We start from the raw sequence: 13590 nt of genomic DNA, 5'->3' as shown, positions 1-13590 counted from the left end.
TGCTGAAGGAACCCCCTAACTGACAGTAATTACAGCCCACGTCAGTTCATCAATCACACTATCTATATTTCTAAAATGTAAATGCTGGGAGCCAAACTCTTCTGTTTTCATATTGCCACACAAGTTTGAGGGCTTGGTTGTTTTTAACCACTCTGACAGCTCTCTTTTTAAAAACTCAGTTAGGAACTGCTGAATTCATCTTTGACTCTGAAAAGTGCCTCTGAAAGGGGCATTTTGGGGTTCCCCCTTTGTAGTCTCTCAATGGCTTCTAGAACAATCAGAACTGGGGTCCCATCCTCCCCGGCTACATCAATCATTCCAGGCTAGGGAAAATTCAGGCTTTCCTATTCATTCTTACATCAGAGGGGTGTGATTGTCACTGCCCCATACCTCTGCAAAAAGTTGGGGGTTCCACAGGAGACATGGGGCTTCTTTGCCTCTGCTGTGCCATGCAACCACATTGGCTCCTGCCTGCTCAATGGGAGCATAGCTGCCCTGTTTTCAGTGGCTCCACCTACTGTGGCAGACTATGGGAACCACTAAAAGGGAGGGGGGGAAGGTTATATATAACCTGGGTATGGGTGGGGGAACAGTCCATGTTAATTCAATCTCAGACTGTACCAACTAATTGTGCTTTCCTCCATGGCTTGGGAGGGAGGAGAAGAGAGCTTGATGGAGCCCTGCTAGCCCCTCAACCCTGTTATTTTGCCAACACAGAGTTGGAACCCTCCCCGTCCCAGATACAAGCTCTGCTTCATATAGGGACAATAAACTCCTTAGTTTACAATTCTGTTGATGATTCATAAAAAGGAATGGACTTTAACTCTCTCTATCATAGCTGTGTTCTTTTTGTAGGAGTAAAATGAATTAAAAACCAAAACCTTATCATAGTCACTATAGCAGCACAGCTGACAACAAAGATCCCCTTGCTAGGTATTATATTGACACAGCCACTTTTCAGAATAGAACTGCACTTTAGGCATGTCTAATTCCTTTGCTGCTATTTAACACATCGTGTACTAATATAATATGTATGTTTGCTTTTAAGTACCAGGGACCCATTACAGCTACTAATCTGATATTATGTTAATAAACAATGGGTATAAAAGTCATAGCTTTTAAAATGTTCTTCACAAGCAGATTATGTAAGAATTTAATAACATTCTATGATGGAGAGGAGGGTGAGTTTCAGTATGAACATGTGATCATGTCTGGTTTGGATGAATAACTTCGTAAACGTATAGGTTCATTCATACACATCACATTACACATTCAGGCTTAAATTCTGCAAATACTTAATAGACACATTTAACTTTAAGCACAAGAGTAGACCTGTTGATTTCTGTGGGACCACTCACACGCTTAAAGTTAAGCACATGCATAGCTACTTGCATGACTGGGGTTATAGGTTGCCAAACACAATATAATGGGAGACATGGTTATGTGATTTACTGTTCTGGGAGCTTTGTATCATTGCTCTGCTAGTTAATCAGTAGTTTTTCTTGTCTCATAACTACTGACTAGCTAGAAGTTTGGTTAAGAAAGACTCCAGTGACTTGGACCCAAAACAAGAAAACAATGTAAAGCGGTAAATCTGATGCTACAGCACATAAAAAGAGAGAGAGACACTATCTGCTATACTTAAACTTGTTCAACACTGAGTACATCATTACATCACGTGGGGCATGCTAAAAATGTAATAAAAGTATCTTTATATACTCTCAAGGGCACCAGGAGGCACTCATCCCATGGGTTACAACCATTTTAATGCCACTTACAAGCAATATTATCCCTTTGTCTGTCATCTTTTCTACCCATAATGCATAATCTCTTCCTATAAACACTCAATTCCAGGTAAGAGAAGCATATTATATACTGGTAGAAATAAGTTTTGATATTGAATATTGCAGAATTATTTTTATTAAGAATGTTCATACCATGCTGCTACTCTATCAGTTCTGTGACAATAAGAACTCCATTTTACTAAATATTTTTCTCTTCCCTCTCTCTGATTTAAAAAAGAAAAGGTAAAGCAGTGCAGGTTTGAGAAATTTTTCCACAGTAAGACTGAGCACCTATAAAAATAAACAGTATATTGTGGGTTCACAAACAAAGTTCATAAATAAGTACAATTCTCCCTTTAAAAAAAGTGAAATCACATCGTTTAAAAATGATGGTCATTTCCTAGACTTGTATTTGAAGTGTAAGAAGAGAGAGGAAAAAAAAAAAAGCCTGAACCCAAGTTCCTTCAGAACCCCAGTGGTTCTCCATGTCAATTAAATATTGCGGTAGATCTAACAGACTTGGGTCATGGGGCTTAAAGAGGACAGTTAGCTCCTAAATACAACTTCTTGCACTTTGGACTTGGAAGCAGTGTCAAACAGGGAGAGACTTCTTGTAATCAACAGGAGTCTCAAATGCATAGAGACACAGGTCAGATGCTATGGTGCAATGTTTGCAGCAATGCATGGCATAGATACTATACAATATCAATTATTGAAAAGAAACAGTACAAAAGTTACATTGTATTATCAAGATCGTGTGTCAGACGGAGCCACAACATAATCATAGTTCAATCTTTCCTCTCTCCCCTCCCTTTCTACCCTTCTGGGAAGAGATGTCTCTCTCTAGTTTCTCTCTCCAGATCAATAGGAGCTCTGATCAAACCCAGGAGCTCTAGAAGAGCTGTGTATGGGTCCCAAAGAAATGCATCTGGGCCTACAGCCATAGGTTGAGGATCCCTAGAGACTAGAATATAGACACACTTACAGCATATCTCCTCTACTAGAAAGTTAAAAGATTTTTTTTCTGGTAACAGATCAGGGAGGAACTGCAAATATTAAAAATGTTTTTTCCCCAATAATTCCTATAGATTTCACAGCTAAATTCTAAAATTTTGCACTGTGAGTTAGATATGTAAATTACTACCAGAAGATTGCCAGAGCTATTCCCCAAACACAGATGGCTCTACCTGCATATATGATTTAAAGCAAATACAACAAATACAACAGTATCTGACTTTTAGACATGAGTCTAATTGATTTTTCTTCCTTTTTGTTCTTCCAAAAGAGCGAGTCAGATGATATGAATATAAAAATGTACTAAAGTGTAGCTTGCATAATACATTTCTGCCACAGAATTGGTAATCTCCAAGATAAATATGTATAAAGTCAGCAATTCCCCCCCCAAAACTGACAGTAGTCAACCACTTACTTACATTAGTTCTTATATTAATAGCAGTATTATTAACTAGTATTTGATTCTGTTGTGTTATTTGATATAGACACTGTCATTATACAATATTAATTAATACCCTGGATAATCACAGTTTGTGGGTTAATATATTCTATTCAACACTTTAATAACAGTAAACAAAAACAGCTCAGCTATGCAGCAAAATCCATCAAACCACACAGATGGTTATAAGGTTTTCATTATGTGGTTTCCATAGCAATCATATTGCAAATCTGGAAGCTTCTTGCAAATAAGCAGCTTGTATTTACATGCCTCTCAGCTGCAGCATGGAATTCTACAACATGTGAAGTTATTATTCCAATCACATATTGTTAGAAGAATTGTTGGGAGATGTTTTGATCAGTCCAGATTAAAAAAAATACTGCAGTGAACTAATTTTTAAAAATTATTCAAGCATTTATATGTCTGTAATGCATGCTAATAGATCCACGTTTGAAATTTCATTGTGGTGACAAAAGGCTACAAGCATATAAGCTTGTCTTTTGGAACCCCCCACCCCAATAATATATGTATTATCATATTAATAAAAATCAAAATGTCTTCACCAGGTACATATGATCGAGACACACAGGAAGAACTCAGATGAAACTGAACAGCCGTTGCTTATCTGCTCAAAAGGAATGTAAAGATATAAGGGCCTATTTAGAGCCTATTTGAGAGAGAGACTGAATTATTTCTCCAGGATGTATCCTTTTCTTAAAATGACCCCATGTAACTGTCAATGGGAACTCTAAAAAGAGAGTAAATGCTTACTGTGGGGAAGAGACGAGTACTTTTCTCTCCCAGATTTATAAACTTAATTTTACAAATTGAGCCTGCTCTCTAACAGATGAATTAGCAACATAATAAGCAACACATGTCTGTCCAGCTATGCAGTTTTACAGTAGGTAGATCTAGCTTTTACCAATATTTTGGTTTGGGGAGGATTTGAATAAACAAACAGAAGGAGCAATATGCAAACAAGTTAAATCCATATGCATCTTCTTAAGTTGAGGCCCATATCTCCAATTCCATTTCCCCCTCTCCTCCCCACTGCTCCCTGCACTAGCATAAGCAGTGAGGACTCAAATCCAGGGACCACTTAGTTTACAAGGAAGTAAGCAGAAATAGCTCTAACACACTGTATCCTTTCCCAGAGACCTGCAGACGTTATTACCCTTACATGCTGTGAGATTAGTGCTCTCCCTTTACGAAGGAATAAGGTCAGAAGGATGGATAGTTTCTGTTGTATCCTCCCCCTCTCCTCCCAGGTTTCCTTATAGAAGCTGATGCTTAGTCAGCACTACCTTGCATGGTTCTTCCCCTGCACTGTGATAGCTCACCGTGGAAGGAAGAGGGCGGTGTGGATGCCGCAGCCAGAGAGGCTATGGGAAGAGGGAAGAGTGCAAGGAGCAGTGTGGAGGTATTAAGCTTCTGCGTGAATACAACTTCTGGGAGATCTGCCAAAGTTTCCTGCATATCTTAGGATATCTGCAGCACGGTTAGTCTCAAACCTTTTGGGTGCTGCCGGGTTAGTCAGGACATCTCAGCACAGAAATCATTACCCAAAAGCTCAGGTGGCTTTACACGCCTTTTATCCTACCAATCCTGGCCTGCTTTGGGGACCAGAGAACCTGCTAGCCTAATTTAGATAGCTCTGGGGGCCTGTCTAAGTTCAGGTATCCTTCACAAGACCACCATATTGGCCACATCCCTACACAGAATTGCTGCAGCATGGTGTGCTGTAGCCAGGACCGGCTCTAGGCACCAGCAAATCAAGCATGTGCCTGGGGCGGCACAATGCCAGGGGCGGCGTTCCGGGTGTTGGTTTTTTTTGCTTCTGCAATTGCGGTCTCGGAGGTTTTTGTTTTTTGCTTGGGGTGGCAAAAAACCTAGAGCCGGCCCTGGCTGTAGCTCCACCCCACCGTGCCTTACACCAGGACTTTGAGGGGTCCTCACAAGGCAGCCTGATTCCTCTGCATTCAGGAAGCATCCCCCAGCTGGAATTAGGGTACGAAGGGGTCAGAGTTAGAGTGAGAATCTCATCCTTTGGATCCATAAAACTTCTCCATGGAACTAAGGACATCTGTAGATTTGGTAGGTCCAAAAGAATGATCTGCCAGAAATTCTACAAATTCAAACTAGCTAAGGTTCCTGGACCGTATTTGAATATGATTTATGCAGGGAGTTACTTAGTCCAAAGTCTACATGACGGTTGGGCATAAAAAAAAAAAAAAGATACATTCCCTACCTCACAGGGTATTTCAAGGACAAATTCACTTAGGTTTGTGAAGCACTTTGACTGTATGGTGATGGGGAGTCGGTAATATAAGTACAAAGGCAAACAGAAAATTAGTTACTTATTCAGGCAAAGATTGGGTTAAATTAAGAAAAATAACCCCATTAAGCTCACATACAACACAATCCTCACCGTAACACACACTGTTAAGTATGGTTAAATCTGATGCCTGAAGCTGTCCACAATGAGACATTGTCAAACACCTATTTTTTTATTGCTTAGATGAGATAGTATGCTTATTGTTTAAAACAACACTTACATTACCAGAAGAGTAACCACATAATATTGGGAGATGGGGTAGAAATGGGTGAAAAAAATCAGGTTTTTTAATGAATTTGTAAAAGATGAAAGCATTTTCATGCACTTGCACGTGCTGTTTTTCACCTCCTTCAATCTGCCATTGTCTTCCTCCACAGGAGGGAGAGTAGGGAGATGTACTATAAGGACATGTTTATGAACAGATTGTTACTACATGACCATTCACTATTAGGGAATCCTCCCCATTTCAAAAAGGCAAGGTATAAAGCTCCTCTTATGAAAAGTATTTAATGTGTTTTTGAGGGCCCAGGGAATATGAAGCTCACAAGGCTCAGGCCTCAAATTTTTCTCTTTGGGCAAAGGAATAGGGAACGATGGGGGGAAAGGTGTACAGACACCTATTTTCTCAAATGTGAAAGTCAGAGAAATTTTAAAAAATCGATTTTGCTACTTTTTTTGAGAAAAACTTTCACTGTTGCTTTGAGATGGTGCACTGTTTCACTTGGTCTCTGCTGTGTCTTCTCAGTTACGCATATTTTTTAAATGTTTTCAGGAAATCCAGACACACACTACCATATATTTGCTTGAGATCTGAAGTCCCGTTTTCCCTCTTAGTTTTCCAACATCCCTTCCCCCTCCTTTTCTATCAAGGCCCCATTTTGCAATGACAATCACATTGGCTGAAGAGTAAACTCTTCAAATCCCATCAACACCATTCATTCATCACATGCTTTGAGCAAAGAAGTTTCACCCTTTGGATTGCCTCGAATTATTTGTTGAGAAAACTGAACAAAATATTCTAATTCATAATATAATGCACACAGTCTGGTCCTCATATAGGATAACATTTTCAAAAGTGTTTAAGTGATTTAGGGGCCTAAGTCACATTGCTGTTCCAATGTAATTTAGACTCTTAAATCACTGAGGCATGTTTGAAAATTTTGCCCATATGACTTTGTCCTCTGATTAGATGACTAAGCTTTTAAAATTGGATGGCAGCTTCTCCGAAGTTAAGGTTTTACCTCACTTTTCAATAAAAGCCTGATTTTGGCCCCAGCTCTAAAATCATCTTTCAGCTTCAAACTTGGTATGTAGTGTCTAGACAGTGGGCAAAATTACAGATATACCAGACAAGATTTTTTTTAGCACAATGTTTACACAGTTAGAAAAATGTTCCAATTTTAGGCAGAACTCAGCTTAAATATGGAAATTCTTCCCCTTTCTATGGAAGTTATTAGGTTATTCCTCTAATTGAGATATAGAACTATTTCTATAAAGCACAGGAAGCCAAGATTTTATATCTGTTTGGTCTCAGATATTAAAATGGTTTAAGTGTTCAATGTGAGCTTTTATAAACCTTGATACTAAGTTGTTAAAATCCATGATATTAAATACTATGTAATAAATATAAACAATTCACTAAATAAATAGATCTAGCAATCAAATATGCAAATAAACCATGCAGTGCAACTTATCACTAGAGTTCTTTGATAGACAAATATAAGTTACATTTCTGTGGCTTAAATTTGTAAATTAGTAATACAGAGAAGAAAGTCTTCATATATCATGTAACGTTTATAAGCAGCAAGATCTTAGATTAAAAACCATTCCTTAAAACAAAATAACCCTAACTGTGACAAATGTGACTTGACATAATATTTACATACATGAAATCAGAACGAAAGCAGCTTGTTTAAACCACAGTATCAATTCTATAGTAATTTGTACGGTTAATTTATTCAAATTTATAGTCCGTCCCTTTTCTGAGCAACTTCATTTCTGGATTTAGAAGAAAACAAGGCAAGTCATTTCAGCAAAGTTCACTTTAGTGAAAGGAAACAATATAGTTGTTGGCATGTTTCTCTAGGATGAGTCTGGCTCTTGGATGCTATAATTGCTTTTAAAATGTTGAAGCAACTGACACTTTTGCATTCTCTGTATTGACCACTGACCTAAACACAGTGGGGGAAAAAATCAGCAGCATGCACTCTTTGGGTACCATTAATGGAGCCAACATCCTTGTTGGGTTGTTTAAAGCCAATGTTACCAAATTACTTTAAGCTAATTATACGAAAATCTTTTACCTGGCTTAAATGACAAAATAAACCCATCGTAATATTATGATACACTAGTAAAACAAAATCAAGAAAAATGCAGAATAAGCAGAAAATTAATGAGCAGAAACCTTGGTTTTTTGTGTGTGCTGTATAATAGTTCAATTATAGTGTCCCACAGATCAGTGTTGTGTTTTTCCCTGACCTCCCATACAAATTTCATGGATCTTACCACAACTACCTCTATAGAATGTAGCAAATCCTATAACAAAATGTTTATTATTATCTATTGCCTATTGTAGCTGAAGGCATCTTTCTAAATGTTTCAACATGTTAAAAACGTGAAATTCAGCAATAAAGAATCTTAATTCACATTTCCAAATACACAAACACCAGTTTATAGGCTCCCCAACAAAAGAAAAACCAAAGACTTAACCAACCATAGCGGGAAATAACCTGATAATCCTTTAGCGTCCATTGCCTCTGGTAGAGAAATGGGACCGTTGTATAAATAGTGGAGGAAACCAAATTGTTATGTAATCATATAAACCCCTGATAGAGTGGTCTGTTGGCTGAACCTTATTCTCACTCAGAGCCATCTGGAAGTCTTAAGGTTCCATCAGCCTCTAAAAGTGTACCACCAAAAAAGGCCTTTCTCCCCTGAGGAAAAGCTGTGATCTGCCCTCAAATCAAAGGTGGCAAGGGTTGGTCCATGACAAAGGAGCAACCCATTCCCCCCATCTCCAATCTTTTTCCATATACCACAGCCAGAGTGCAATCAGCTGTGTGTGCATTAACTCAGAAACCACCTGGGATAGAATATCAGGGTTGGAAGGGACCTCAGGAGACCACCTAGTCCAACCCCCTGCTCAAAGCAGGACCAGTCCCCAATTTTTGTCCCAGATCCCTAAATGGCCCCCTGAAGGATTGAACTCACAACCCTGGATTTAACAGGGCAATGCTCAAACCACTGAGCTATCCCTCCCCCCTAGTCTCATGGGTATCATGGAAGCCATGAAATCCTGAGCAGATCCAGAAGAACAGTCATCTATTGAATTTGTCATGAGATATTCAGCCTTGGTGCCATGTCATAATCAGGTTCCTCACTGTGGGGTTTTTTTGTGGGGGAGGGTTTGGTTTGGTTTTTAACTTTCTAGGAGTGGATCCCTCTACGCTGGATTTTAGGGGAGAGGACAGGAATTCTCCTTATTTTGGGAGGATGAGTCCATGAATCGAGGATGGGCATCCATATACATTACATTGTTTGAAAGCTTAGATTTTGTCATTTCTTTTCTCGCTGTCTTTTTAGAGGTGAGAGTTCATGAGGACTGACAAGGAATAATATTCTAAAAATTGATGGAGTCAGGTAGGTGGGAGAGGCTCATGAGTATTGGCTTTGTTTTGGTAGATCTGACTTCTTCTTTCACCCCCATTAAAATCAATCCGGCATTGTGCCTTTTTACTCACTATCCCCTTAAATGTGAGAGTTTAAAAGGGACACGAGCTACATATTTTAATTATATTAAAGACGGATAGATATAATTGTTTGAAATGCTCCTGCTTATTTATTATGTTTTGCTTGGCTTAATTCCTTCAGTTTAGAGGAGGAAGGGAGAGAGAAGGCTGGTAGTAGTGACGGTCCCTATGGCAATTAGAAGTTCAGAAGGGGATTTATGCTAATGAGTCATCAGGGTTGGGGAAATCTTGGGGTGGGGGGGAATGGGATTTATATCTACAGTATCTGTGTGGGAAAGATGGACTTTGTGGGCCACCCTGTTAGTTCTTACTTGAGCACCCAGCGGGGTCAGCTGTATCCCTTTAATGCCCACTTTCTGGAAGCCAGGAAGGCTGAACAAGGATACACCAAAGCAGCTATAAGAATGTATTGTTTCTCAACAACAGTATCCAGTGGCATTAACGATCTGATCTTGCACTCCTTAAATCAGAAATTAAAAAAATATGGGCTCCCAGATTTATCTAGATACGTATACTATGGTCATCGCAGTATAAACAAGCATCAGAGTGGGCCCAGAATCTCTACTGTCATAAATATAGGTATAATAGACCTCAGACTATGACCTACCAACCTAAAACTATTTCTCATTTTTTTGGATTAGAAAAATGTCTCCCTTACTGGGATACTTATTTGCAATGCTTTCCTTTAGCATTACTGCATTGCTTCTTAATTAGATATTGACAGTGATACAAAGAAAAAGACTTTGCTTTCATAAGAGGGAACTTTAGGTCCGTAACCCACTGAAGATGTTCATGCATAAACAAAGTGTTGTTAATATTTAACATGAAACCAGCTGTCAAAAATGTAGTCAACAGTGAAAGAGCTATGATACAAGTAAAATTACTTTGTGTGATTGTGTCTCTCCAAGATGACAAGCTCCTCTGAGATGGGATTCTATCTCTTAATAACAAACAACTTCTGTCACATAGTGTTCACATCATATTGGTTTTACAAATCAATAGCGTCAAAAGTGGTTTAATGTAGGTGCAGAGGAAATAGTAAAAAGAATGATTGATCAGTGCTGGAAATAAAATATCTTATTTCAATAAAAAGTGAATGTGATGTGTGTTAATTTGTTTTTGAAAGATTTTCTTAAGCATCAAATTACAGGATTTGAAGTAGCTTCCTTTTCTGATATGCAAACATAAACCTTCAAATCAGATTTATGTAGTTTCTAGAAAATTATGGATTCCTAAACTAAACTTTAATACATTTCACACAAAAAAATCTTTACTATTTTCTGTTAAAACTGATGTTTTCTGATAAAACTGATTTTTCTTCCAAGAAAGACTATTCTCTTTTTCTTATTACTCATATAAACGTAATGTTAATTTTACTGTTTGTGACCACATTAAAATATTTTGAAAAATTTGGTAAATTTAATTTACTCTTTAGCGAAGAAAGGGTGCAAATTTCCCATACACAAGACTAATGTATAGCTACAAAACAAATAATAAGCATCTTAATTTCCTCACTGAGACCCATTTTAAAAGGACTGCTTTTACATGGTGAACTGTCCTCACTGATTTTTTTTTCCAAGAAAGACTTCATTGTGCACACAGACCTGTCATACATATCAACTGAAATTGCTCAGGATACTTCCTAGAAGCTCTTTTTCTAAAACTCACCTTCATTTTTAATCTCCAGAATGATAATGATCTTACATTTGCCCTTTTCACCGCTAAATATTCCACACACTTTACGAAGTGATGTACTATTTACATTCAAAAACCACTTCATCCATTGCTGAAATGCAGCCACTGATGGAAAGAATAACAGTTTAACAGTGCATCAGCACTGAAAACAATATGTGAGCATGAGAAGTGAAGAAGTATCCCATATCCACTTGTAACAGTACAAAGACAAGACCACTTTGTCTTCCTAATCTTAGGAGTTGATTGCCCTGATGCAGCCCATGATTGGGACTTCTTGACACTAACCTCTATGTTTTCAAAGCAGTGTGCAGGATTTTAGCCACACAACTCCCATCAAAATCAACAGGGAACACACAGCTAAACCCCAGTGCATTACCTTGAAAACTTAAAACTGAGGGAAAGACTTATGAGAAGGTTTCATTAACTGTTATTGTTGTGAAATCCTCAAGCATTAGTGCTTAGAGAAAGGAAATACATAATGACTGTAAGGGAGGAATCCTGGTTCATGAAGCAACAGATCAACCTTACACACAGTCATCACTATGTAGTCATGACATGCTTCTCCTCAAATGTAGATAGAACACAGGCCATGTTTCAGTTTTTGATTCCTCTGTGCTGACAGATCGTGGAATGCATCAGTAAAGCTCATTTACTTCTCTGAGACCCAAACAGCTCTACATCCAAAAAAGATTGCAGCAGGAGGTTATCAAGCTTTGCTACTTTCCTAGGCAGGATAAGTGGGAGTATCACCTTTTTATTAAATCACAGATGCTTCAAGTAATGAGTAAAAGGAATGGACAGGTTCAGCATTGCTTACACTCTTACAAAGACATGCTCTTAGTTATACATGCTAGAATAGTTCTCTGTGGGGCTGCGCTGTTGGCTGAGGACTACTGAAACAGTGGACCCCAGCTCTGCCCCCACTCCACGACTTCCGGCCTGCTCACAAAGAGCCCCTTTGCTTGGCGTGGGAAGTTTGGAATGGGTGGCGTAGGGCCAGCTATACCAGCTTTATGCCATCTAGGGATTCTCCTGATGTTGGGGAAAGCTTGGCTATTCTGTTAGGGCAGTTCTTCATCTGGAGTTGTCCCATGCATGGAGGCAGCATAGAAGAAAACATAAAGCATTTTTAAAAAGCCTAATAACAAAATTCCAGTTTAATCAAAGTTTGATAGTATACCAGAAGGTGGGCTAGATTAGCAGAACCCTTTTAGAACTGGTAAACATTTCCTTCACTGCTCTCCAGGTTGGGAAGCTGAAAATATGGCCTGCCTAAAATAACGCAACTCTTCCCCCATCATTTAGAATTCCATTGATCCAAACATCTTGGATGTCCTGGTATGTTAGGATGAATAGGTTTGCTCTATGTAATATTCATTCTTAAAGCTATTTTTTTCAGGTTTGCAATAAGTTTAAAATATTCAGTTGCAGGCTACAATACATACTTGTCATGTCAAAACTATAGAGAATTGATTAATTTATCAGGCTATTAATTACTTAACTTCAGCAAAGTATTTCAGTGTCAACTTTTGGGTTTATTTTTTTTAAACTGAGTTTTCCTTTAATTGTTCTCTCTAGGCAAACTAGCCTAGCTTAGCTTGCTGAAAGCAGCAAAAGTTGTCTTTTCCTGCAGAATCCTGCAGGGAAGGTTTGTATTAGCATGTCTTTGGCAGCGGCAATGATCTTGACTCTACCTGAATAATCCCAGTATCTATTAAACATACTCTTACTAAAGTGAGCCAGAAAAATGATGCTTCTGTGGTAAATATGAATTTGTATATGCTATTAAAGTAAGAAGAAAATGGGTTAATAGATCAAGAGATTAGTTTCCCTCTTTTGTATCCCTCCCAACCAGCCCACACCACCAGCCAGCAGACATTACAAATTGAATTCCACTGAAAACCAAGTCTTCAATGGGCTAATAGACTGTTACCATTCTGGTTACTGGTTTGAACTATTCAGCTGATTTCTGCTGCAGTTTTCTCAAGTGCTGAATTCCCAAGTTTCAAAACTATACTAATATTCCCATAATATCCTCTTCAGACAAGGAGGCAGCTTTAAATACACCCTTCACTCAAGTCCACTACTGAAATAAATGAATTGTATTATGAAAGGGTTTAATGTGCTTTGGTCAAAATTGCATGCTGTTTAAATCATCATTTCAAAAACCCCTGAGTGCCACAGAAATACCAGAATTCATTAGTGACTTTGGCATATGAATTGCCATTCCTTGATTAAGCAATAAGGCACAATAAGCTGTGAGTCTTAGTGAAATATCAACACTTTCAAGGCCCTGGGGGTGGGTGGAAAGGCAAAAGCCAGGGCATGCTGAGTGGAGGAGGATGTTGTTGTGAGGAACTCCTAAAGGAAGATGTAGTTCTTTTCTCGCCCCACTTCCTGGTTTGGCCAGGGGGTCTGGGATAATTTCTTCTATACCCTCCTGCTTAGAGTATCTTTTGGAAGTGTAGAAAACATTCTTCTCTACTGTTTAGGTCAGATGAAAAGTTAAGGAATCCTTCTCTGCCCTCCCTGATTAGGACAGGTGGTGGCGGTGGCCATGGCGTTTTAGCCTGT

General features: G+C 38.6%; 1 protein-coding gene across 1 annotated transcript in view; it reads right to left on the bottom strand.

Moving 5' to 3' along the window:
• The window catches only part of SKAP2 (src kinase associated phosphoprotein 2), a 148305-nt gene that overhangs the window by 20857 nt on the left and 113858 nt on the right, over nucleotides 1-13590 (bottom strand). The gene's annotated exons all lie outside the window — the stretch shown is intronic.

Source organism: Chelonia mydas, chromosome 2 (genome assembly GCF_015237465.2).
Source record: "Chelonia mydas isolate rCheMyd1 chromosome 2, rCheMyd1.pri.v2, whole genome shotgun sequence".
Classification (NCBI taxonomy): domain Eukaryota; kingdom Metazoa; phylum Chordata; order Testudines; family Cheloniidae; genus Chelonia; species Chelonia mydas.
Note: the sequence above shows the minus strand (reverse complement) of the source record. Positions and strands in the feature narration are given on the sequence as shown.